Raw genomic sequence first — 10,018 nt, 5'->3', positions numbered from 1 at the left:
AGACATGAGGCCAGCCGCTAGCCTCTCCCCAAACCGCCCTTCGTCGAGCTTTGTGCCTCGGGGAGCGGGAAGTCACCAGCTCAGGGAAATGGCACCAATAGGGCGACGGACAAGAGCAGGGACCCCCCGCGCTTCCCAGGAGTCTCTAGGGAAGTACAGATGCCTCAAGGGTCGAGGAGCGCCCTCGGGCCTTCTCAAGCCCGGAGCATTCCCAGTACACGCAGCCCCTAGAAACACCGGGCTGTGGCCACGGGCCCCGCTGCCAGGCCTGGACGCTTTGTCCCCTGCCCGCCCCAGGATGCTACCGCACGAGGGTTGGACACCAAGGTTCGTCTGCCCGGGAAGCGCAAGCAGCCGCCGCCGAGCCGCTCAGCTCAGATCCTGGGGCTGCAGGTATCGTGTAAGCGAGCGGCAAGTTCCCACAGTTGCAAAGAGGGAGCTAAGTATGTGTTCCAAACTTTCCCCGGTTCCAAACTGAGCGCTTCCATTAAGAGAAGCGGTGTGTGGGGAAAAGCATTCTGGGTATTAGCATGCAAATGAACAGGCCCGGCTTCCAACTTCGCTCGGGATTCCCACCGCTGCGCACCCAGCTCGCATCCAGCCACGCGCGCCCTGCGGCTTCCGGGCGTGGCGTGGCGGGAGAACTCAAGTTCGAATCCTATACTTGCACCCTCTGATTGTGTATCCTGGTGCTGGTCACTTGAGCCAAAGTCCAGTCGATTTCCTGACTTGCACACATACACCTTAGGCAGCAGCACCTGTCTCAGAGATGAGGATCATGACTGCAGAGGCTAATTCTGGGTTCAGTCTCTGCACATTCCACCCTCCTTAAGGCATAGAATATGCCAAACTCCTTTTGGAGAGATTGAAGGAGGCTTGAGATAGGAAATCTGAACTCTTGAGCCCAAACTGTGCAGGCTAGTACCATAACCATTCAACCAAAGCTTTTGGGAGGCAAATTCTAATTCTTGTGTTCCAGAGTGCTACAGGAGCAGCCACAAAGAAAAGGGGCAGGGATCTAACTATGAGTGTCCACTGTGCACACACATCTTCCCTTCAAGGTAGGTGTAACTATTTCCATTTACTACTGGAGAAACTGAAAGAAGAGAGTGACTTGTCCAAGACCAAACAGTTAGGGTTGGTACCAGGATCCCAGCAGATTAACTTGACTAGCCCTATTCACCAGTGACTTCAGAACCCCATCAGAGGTTCCTAGGATGTCATAACTTGCTGTATTCCAGGGGTTCACCCTGTGAAGATAAACTCACAGAATGCTTTCCGAATATTCATCCACAGTACCCTGAGGAAAATGGAGAACACACATCAGCCCTATGTATGTTCAAGGAGCCTGAATGTCCAGAATCTTTAGTGATCAAAAAAGGTCCAGATCTCAGTTCTGACCCCAACCCAGAGCTTTATCCTCAATGTCATTTGACAATTGTAATTGTGCAATGACTGGAGAACTGACCTATGCTGACCTGTCAATTTCATTCATAACTCTTCTTTCCATCCTATTCATCCTTTGAGTTCTCAAGGAATCCATTATGCAACTTCAGGCTTCAAGGCATGCATGCAGAATACACATCTATCTTTTTTTTTAAGGTGAAATTCACATCACATATATTATGTGGATTTATATGTTAGGTAATTCAGCTAGACAAAGTGGTACATACCCTGTAATCGCAGCAATTTGGGAAGCTGAGGCAGGAGGATTGCAAGTTTGAGCCTGGGCTGGGCAACTTAGCAAGACCTTGTCTCACAATCAATTTAAAAAGGGTGCTCAGTGGTAGAGTGCCCCTGGGTTAAAACCCCAGTCTGTCCACCTGTCTGACCCTCCCACTCTCTCTTTCTCCTCTGTCTCTTGCTCACACACACATAGAATATAATTCACTAGCTGGGTGTGAAGGCACAGGCCTGTAATCTCAGCAGCTCCAGAGCGTTCGGCAGGAGGATCAAGCAAGATCCTAAACAGCTTAGAAAGACCCTGTCTCTAAATAAAATATAAAAAGGGCTGGGGATGTGGCTCAATGGTTAAGCACCTCTGGGTTCAATCCCCAGTACCTAAAATAGAAAATTCTATATCAATTAAAAAGTCATTCTTTATTCCCCTCTTCCCCCAAATCCTGACAACCACCAGTTTTCTGTCTCTATGAATTTACCTACTTGGAATATTTTATATAAATATAAATGGAGTTATACACATATGTGATATTTGGGTTTAGTTTCTTTCCTTCCTTCCTCCCTCCCTCCCAGGGGCACATTACCCACGTTACTAAACTACATCTCCAGTCCTCTTAATCTTGAGACAGGGTCTCACTAAATTGCTGAAGTTAGTCTTTTTTTTTTTTTTAATATTTTTTAGTTGTTGATGGACCTTTATTTTATTTATTTGTATGTGGTGCTGAGAATTGAACCCAGTGCCTCACGCATGCTAGGCAAGCACTTTACCACTGAGCCACAACTCCAGTCCCTGAAGTTAGTCTTGAACTTGAGATTCACTTGCCTAAGCCTTCTGAGTCACTGGGATTATAGGTGTGAGCCACTGTGCTTGGAAAAAAATCAGATTTCTTTCTATTAATATAATGTTTTTGAGACTTATTCATCTTGGAACATGTATCAATACTTCATTCCTTTTTATGATGAATGGTATTCCATTGTGTGCATCTTTGTCTGTTCACTTACTGATGGTAGTTTAGCTATTATGAATAGTGCTTCTAGGAACAGTTATGCACAGTATTTGTTTAAGCAACAATGTCCATTTCTCTGGGGTATATATCCAGGAGTGGATTGCTACGTCATATAATACTACTTAACATTTTTTGGAACCACCAAATGTTTTCCAAGGTGGCCACACCATTTATGCTCCTACAATGCAGGGTTTTTTAATAAGTAATTTTAGAGTGATCAAACCTCCCATTTTATGAATGAGCATGTTGAGACCCAGAGATGTTAAGTAACTCGTCCAAGGTCACTCAGCTGGTTCTGGAATAAAATCAAATTTTCCTAAGTTCCTGGAATTTCAATACTAAAAGCCCCCATCCCCCAACTCCTTTAAAAGACTTGTACAACCTAAATGAGTATTCATTGATTAATTTGACAAACCTTTTCAGTAAAGTACTGAGTTAATCATATTTATGAAGCCCTTTTCCTCTCAACATCTGTTGAAAAAGCCCACTGCCATATTCCCAATTTCTAGGCCACACCTTGAAAACATGCAGAGCTCACAATCCCTGAATCTGCCTCCTGCTGCTGGCCTATCGGACCTTCTTCTGTTGCCATGGAAACCACACACCTCAGTTTTGGCTGCACACCAGCTGGATAGCAAACTAAGAGCATCCTCGTCTCCCAGGCTAAGCGGAGCTGTCAAGGTCATTCATTCATTCACTACACTGGTATTGATTGAGCACCTACTAAGCACCAATCTTTTTTTTTTTTTTAAGATGCTAGGAATACAACAGTGAACAAGTTAGACCATAGTCCCTACCCTCAAGGATCCCAAATTCTAGAGGAGGAGACAGATAAAAACAACAACAACAAAAGGTTTTTCCTGGCTCCCCTCCCCAGTTCAAATTCTCCTATCTTTCCCAGACCTGATCAAGCTGGCTTCCCCTGGACCATCATCTCCAAAACCCCAGATCAAAGTAACACCACTCAGCTCTCACAAGGTTTGCTCTCTTTCTTTTCCTGATGGAAAAGTGATATGTGGATTGTAGAAAATATATGAAAACACCAAAAAGAAAAAAAAGTTCTATAACTTACGAAGTACAGTGATGCACACCTGTAATCCCAGATACTCAGGAAGCTCAGGCAGGAGGATAGCAAGTTCAAAATCAGCCTGGGCAACTTAATGAGACTCTCTCTCTCAAAATAAAAAATAAACAGGGTTGGTGACATAGCTCAGTGGCAGAGCACCCCTGTATTCAATCCCCAGCACAACAAAAAAAGGAAAGAAAGAAAAAGAAAGAAAGAGAGAAAGAAGAAAGAAAGAATCTATAATTTCACCACCAAGAGTTAAGTGCTACCAACATTTCTTTTTGGTCCTTTTCTCATTATACATATAATATTTTTCTTTTTCTTTCTTTATTTTTTCTTTCATAAGAGATGGAATCTCTCTGTGTTGCCCAAACTGAACTCTAATTTGCAATCCTCCTGCCTCTGTCTCACAAGTTAAAGTCATTTGCCATCACACCCAGCTGCTGCTGCTTCTCCTCTTCCTTTTGGAACATTATTGGGTCCTGTTTTACATGGTACTATTTAATCTTGTCTAATAAAAATGTATTTCCTCTCAGCACATTTTGAAGTCCCCCCCCATAAGGCAAGAAGAAGGCATTGTCAATACTAGCAAACATTGCTGAACACTAACTGGGCCAGCCACAATGCTGACTGAGAGTGCTCTTTGTACCATGTGAATTACCCATTCTGATAATTCCCATTTTACAGATGAGAAAACTGAGGAATGGCCAAAGGAGAAAGGGAAACCCAAAGCATGCAGCAAGGTGAGCTGCGTTGGAAACTCTGCCTTTACATGAGGCTTTCCCCAAACACCCAGGCGGCCATGCTTTGTTGAGGACTTAAACAGAGAAGGTAAGGGAGGGAAGCCTAGGAATTAGTAGTCCTAGTTTCTGCCAGGCAACAAGAAACCACCCTACTTACCTTATCAGTCTTGCTTAGAAGGCAGATGAGACCAGCCCACTTCCTTCACTGTCTGCAATGCTGCACAATTGACTCCCTAATAACAATAGCAATAAGGTGCTGAGCAAGCACAGGACATTAAGTAGGAACAGAGCTCAGCATTTGCAACAAGAGAGACATAAGTTGAAGTTCCAGCTTTGCCACTTTTGGACAGTGTAGTTCTGAATGAGAGATACCAGGAATTCGTTTAGTCCCCATACCCTTCCTCTGAAAGCAGGATCATTGCTCCCTTTTTATAATTTTTCTTTTATTCCTCCCTCCTCCCCTTTTTTTAGATGGAGGTCTCACAGTGTTGCCTCAACTCCTGGGCTCAAGCTATTTGTCTACCTGTCTCTAGAGTGCTGGGATGACAGGAACTTGCCACCAGGCCTGGCACTGCTCCTTTTTATAAGTGAGGTAACTACTAGGTCAGGTGGTTCATCCAAGCTTGCAACAATGGAGGGTGAAATCTAAATAGAGCTCAGACTTCCCTGACTAAAACAGTCAGGCTCTTTCCACTGAACCCTAGGCCTCTTTTTCTTCTCTTTGACAATTGTAACTAGGAAGAGTGGGCCCTGGAGGCCAGCTCCTTAGGCTCCATCAAAGATCCTGCAGGAGTTCCTATCTCCCACCCTGCCTCCACCCATCTGTGCTGTGGTCTTCTGGGCTTGACAGGGACGCTGTGGCCTGTGGTTTATAAACAGCCAAGTTTCCTTACTCTTTGTCACTCTCAATTAAGAGCAAAGACGAAAAAAAATATTCATGTGCAACTATTTTATTTTTTGGCAGGGGTGGGTACTAGATATTAAACCCAGGGACACTTTACTACTGAGTTATATCCCTAACCCTTTTTTTTTTCTTTTGAAATAAGGTTTCTGCTAAGTGGTTGAGGCTGGACTCGAACTTCAGAAGCTCCTGCCTCAGTCTTGAGTTGCTGGTATTATAGGTGCCAGCCACCACATCTGGCACAACTATTTTATATTTTCTATACTTTTTGAGAGTTTTTTTTCTTTCTCTTTTTTCTTTTCATTCTTCCACTCCCACTACCCTGTGCAGAGATTGAACCCAGGACCTTTCACATGCTAAGCATGTACTATACCACTGATCAACACACCCCGCCCCAGGATTTTCTTTTTTTTTTTTTTTTTAAATATTTATTTATTTTTTAAGAAATAGTGAGAGAGGAGAGAGAGAGAATTTTTAATATTTATTTTTTAGTTCTTGGCGGACACAACATCTTTGTTGGTATGTGGTGCTGAGGATCGAACCCGGGCCGCATGCATGCCAGGCGAGTGATCTACCGCTTGAGCCACATCCCCAGCCCCCCAGGATTTTCTTTTTTGTTCCTAGTTAACTGAAGGCAAAAGTCAAGGGGGCAGAAAACAAGGTAAATGATAAACCATGGCCTGCCTCTCTATGTCTCTGTCTCTGTCTCTCTCACACACACACACTAGGAAAGGCAAATTGCCAACTAAAAAAAAAAAAAAAAAATGGTTACATATTACAGAGAAAGAATTAATATCCTTAAAGTGAAAAGAAGCTGGCAACAGTGGTCCACGCCTATAATCCCAGTCACTTCTGGGAGGCTGTGGCAGAAGATTCACCAGTTCAAATCCAACTTCAGCAATTTAGTAAAGCTCTAATTAAGTTAGCAAGAACATGACTCAGAAATAAATAAATAAATAAACAGAGGGCTGGAGATGTGGCTCAAGCGGTAGCGCGCTCGCCCGGCTTGCGTGCGGCCCGGGTTCGATCCTCAGCACCACATAGAGACAAAGATGTTGTGTCTGCCAAATACTAAATAAATAAATAAATATTAAAATTCGGGCTGGGGATGTGGCTCAAATGGTAGCGCGCTCGCCTGGCATGCTTGCGGCCCGGGTTCGACCCTCAGCACCACATACCAACAAAGATGTTGTGTCCGCCGAGAACTAAAAAATAAATATTAAAAATTCTCTCATTCTCTCTCTCTCTCTCTCCTCTCTCACTCTCTCTAAAAATAGATCTCACTCTCTCTAAAAATAGAAATTAAAAAAAATATTAAAATTCTCTCTCTCTCTCTTCTCTCTCACTCTTTCTTTAAAAAATAAATAAATAAATAGAGCTAGAGTTATGGCTCAATGGTTAAGCTCCCCTGGGTGTAATCCCAATACCAAAAAATAAATAAATAATGATAAAAATTAGCCAGAGCCAGGTGCAGTGGCACACATCTGTGATCCCAGTGACTCAGGGGGCTGAGACAGGAGGATCAGGAGTTCAAAGCCAGTTTCAGCAAAAGCAAGGCACTAAGCAACTCAATGAGACCCTGAGTCTAAACAAAATACAAAATAGCATTGGGGAGGTGGATCAGTGGTTGAGTACACCTAAGTTCAATCTCCAATACCCCCCCCCCAAAAAAAATAGGCTGGGAATGTGACTCAGTAATTGAGTGCCCCTGAGTTCAATCCCTAGTATCAATCAATCAATCAATCAATCAATCAATAAAATTAGGGGTCTGGGATTGTAGCTCAGTGTAGCACTTGCCTAGCAAGTGTGAGGCACTAGTTTTGATCCTTAGAATCACATAAAAATAAATAAATAAAATAGGGTTGGGGATGTGGCTCAAGAGGTAGGGTGCTCACCTGGCATGCGTGCGGCCTGGGTTCGATCCTCAGCACCACATACAAAGATGTTGTGTCTGCCGAAAATTGAAAAATAAATATTAAAAAATTCTCTCTCTCTCTCTCTCTCTCTCTCTCTGTTTAAAAAAAAATTTTTTTAAATAAAAGTATTGGGCTGGGGATGTGGCTCAAGCGGTAGCGCGCTCGCCTGGCGTGCGTGCGGCCCGGGTTCGATCCTCAGCACCACATACCAACAAAGATGTTGTGTCCGCCGAGAACTAAACAATAAATGTTAAAAATTCTCTCTCTCTCTCTCTCTCTCTCTCTCTCTCTCCCCCCCCCCTCTCTCACTCTCTCTTTAAAAAAAAAATAAATAAAAGTATTTTTAAAAAGTGAATAATGATAAAAATAAAGTAAAAAGAGTTCTTTTTTCTTTTTTTGTTTAACTTTTTTATCATGACAGCATTTTTTAAATGTTTTTTAGTTGTAGATAGACAAACATTTATATGTTTATCTTTATGTGGTGCTTAGGATTGAACCCAGGGCCTCACACATGCTAGGTGGGCATTCTACCACTGAGCTACAATCCCAGCTCCATGACAGCATTTTTTTTTTTTAACTGTGGATAGAATCCAGGGGTGCCTTACCACTGAGCTACAATCCCAGTCCTTTTTCTCTGTTATTTTTTAATTAAATTTATTTATTTATTCTAATTTGTTATACATGACAGCAGAATGCATTTCAATTCATAATACACAACATATAGAGCACAATTTTTCACATCTCTGGTTGTACACAAAGTAGAGTCATACCATTCGTGTCTTCATACATATACTTAGGGTAATAGTGTCCATCTAATTCCGTCATCTTTCCTACCCCCATATCCCCTCCATTCCCCTCCCTCCTCTTTGTCCTATCTAAAGTTCCTCTATTCCTCCTGTGCTCTGCCCCCCACACCCATTATGGATCAGCATCTACAAATCAGACAGAGAAAACATTCAGCCTTTGGTTTTGGGGGATTTGCTTAATTCACTTAGCATGGTATTCTCCAACTCTACCCATTTACCTGCAAAAGCCATGATTTTCTCTTTTAATGCTGAGTAATATTCCATTGTGTATATATACCACATTTTCTTTATCCACTCATCTTTTGAAGGTCATCTAGGTTGGTTCCACAATTTAGCTGTTGTGAATTGTGCTGCTATAAACACTGATGTGGCTGCATCACTGTAGTATGCTATTTTTAAGTCCTTCGGATATAAACTAAGAAGTGGGATAGCTGAGTCAAATGGTGGTTCCATTTCAGATTTTCCAAGGAATCTTCATACTGTTTTCCAGATTGGTTGCACCAATTTGAAGTACCACCAGTAATGTATGAGTGTGCCTTTTTCCTCATATCCTTGCCAACACTTTATTGTTGTTTGTATTCTTAATAGCTGCCATTCTGAATGGAGTGAGATGAAATCTTAGAGTAGTTTTGATTTGTATTTCTCTAATTGCTAGAGATGTAGAACATGTTTTCATATATTTGTTGATTGGTTATATATAATCTTCTGAGAAGTGTCTGTTCATTTCCTTGGCCCATTTATTGATTAGGTTATTGGATTTTTTTGGGGTGTTAAGTTTTTTGAGTTCTTTATATATCCTATAGATAAGTGCTCTCTCTGATATGTGTGTGGTAAAAATTTGCTTCCATTCTGTAAGCTCTCTCTTCACCTCACTGATTGTTTCTTTTGCTGAGAAGAAGCTTTTCAGTTTGAATCCATTCCATTTTTTTTTTAACACTTACTTATTTTTAATTAGTTCTCGGCGGACACAACATCTTCGTTTGTATGTGGTGCTGAGGATCGAACCCGGGCCGCATGATGCTAGACGAGCGCGCTACCGCTTGAGCCACATCCCCAGCCCCATTCCATTTACTGATTCTTGATTTGTTTCTTCTACTTTAGAAGTCTTGTTAAGGAAGTCAGGGCTAATCCGACATGATGAGGATTTGGGCCTACTGTTTTCTCTATTAGGTGCAGGGTCTCTGATCTAATTCCTGGGTGTCCTTGTTCCACTTTGAGTTAAGTTTTGTGCATGATGAGAGATAGAGGCTTAATTTCATTTTGCTGCATATGAATTTCCAGTTCTCCCAGAACCATTTGTTGAAGAGGTTATCTTTTCTCCAATATATGTTTTTGGCACTTTTGTCTAGTATGAGATAACTGTATTTATTTCAGTTTGTCTCTGTGTCCTCTATTCTGTACCATTGATCTACAAGTCTGTTTTGGTGCCAATACCATGAGATTTTATGACTATTGCTCTGTAGTATAGTTTAAGGTCTGGTATAGTGATACACCTGCTTCATTCTTCTTCTTAAGGATTGCTTTGGCTATTCTGGATCTCTTATTTTTCCAGATGAATTTCACAATTACTTTTTCTATTTCTAGAGGAGTGTCATTGGGATTTTTATTGGAATTGTATTAAATCTGTATAATGCTTTTGGTAGTATGGTCATTTGGACAATACTAATTCTGCCTATCCAAAAACAAGGAAGATCTTTCCATCTTCTAAGCTCTTCTTTAATTTCTTTCTTTAGTGTTCTGTAGTTTTCTTTGGTAGAGGTCTTTCACCTCTTTCATTAATTTGATTCCCAAGTATTTTATTTTTCATTCACACTATTGTAAATGGGGTAGTTTTCCTTTCAGACGATTTGTCACTGATGTACAGAAATGCCTTTGATTTATCGGTGTTGATTTTATATC

Source organism: Ictidomys tridecemlineatus, chromosome 2, assembly GCF_052094955.1.
Source record: "Ictidomys tridecemlineatus isolate mIctTri1 chromosome 2, mIctTri1.hap1, whole genome shotgun sequence".
NCBI classification, from domain to species: domain Eukaryota; kingdom Metazoa; phylum Chordata; class Mammalia; order Rodentia; family Sciuridae; genus Ictidomys; species Ictidomys tridecemlineatus.
The sequence above is the reverse complement of the archived record's forward strand: the minus strand, read 5'-3'. Positions refer to the sequence as shown.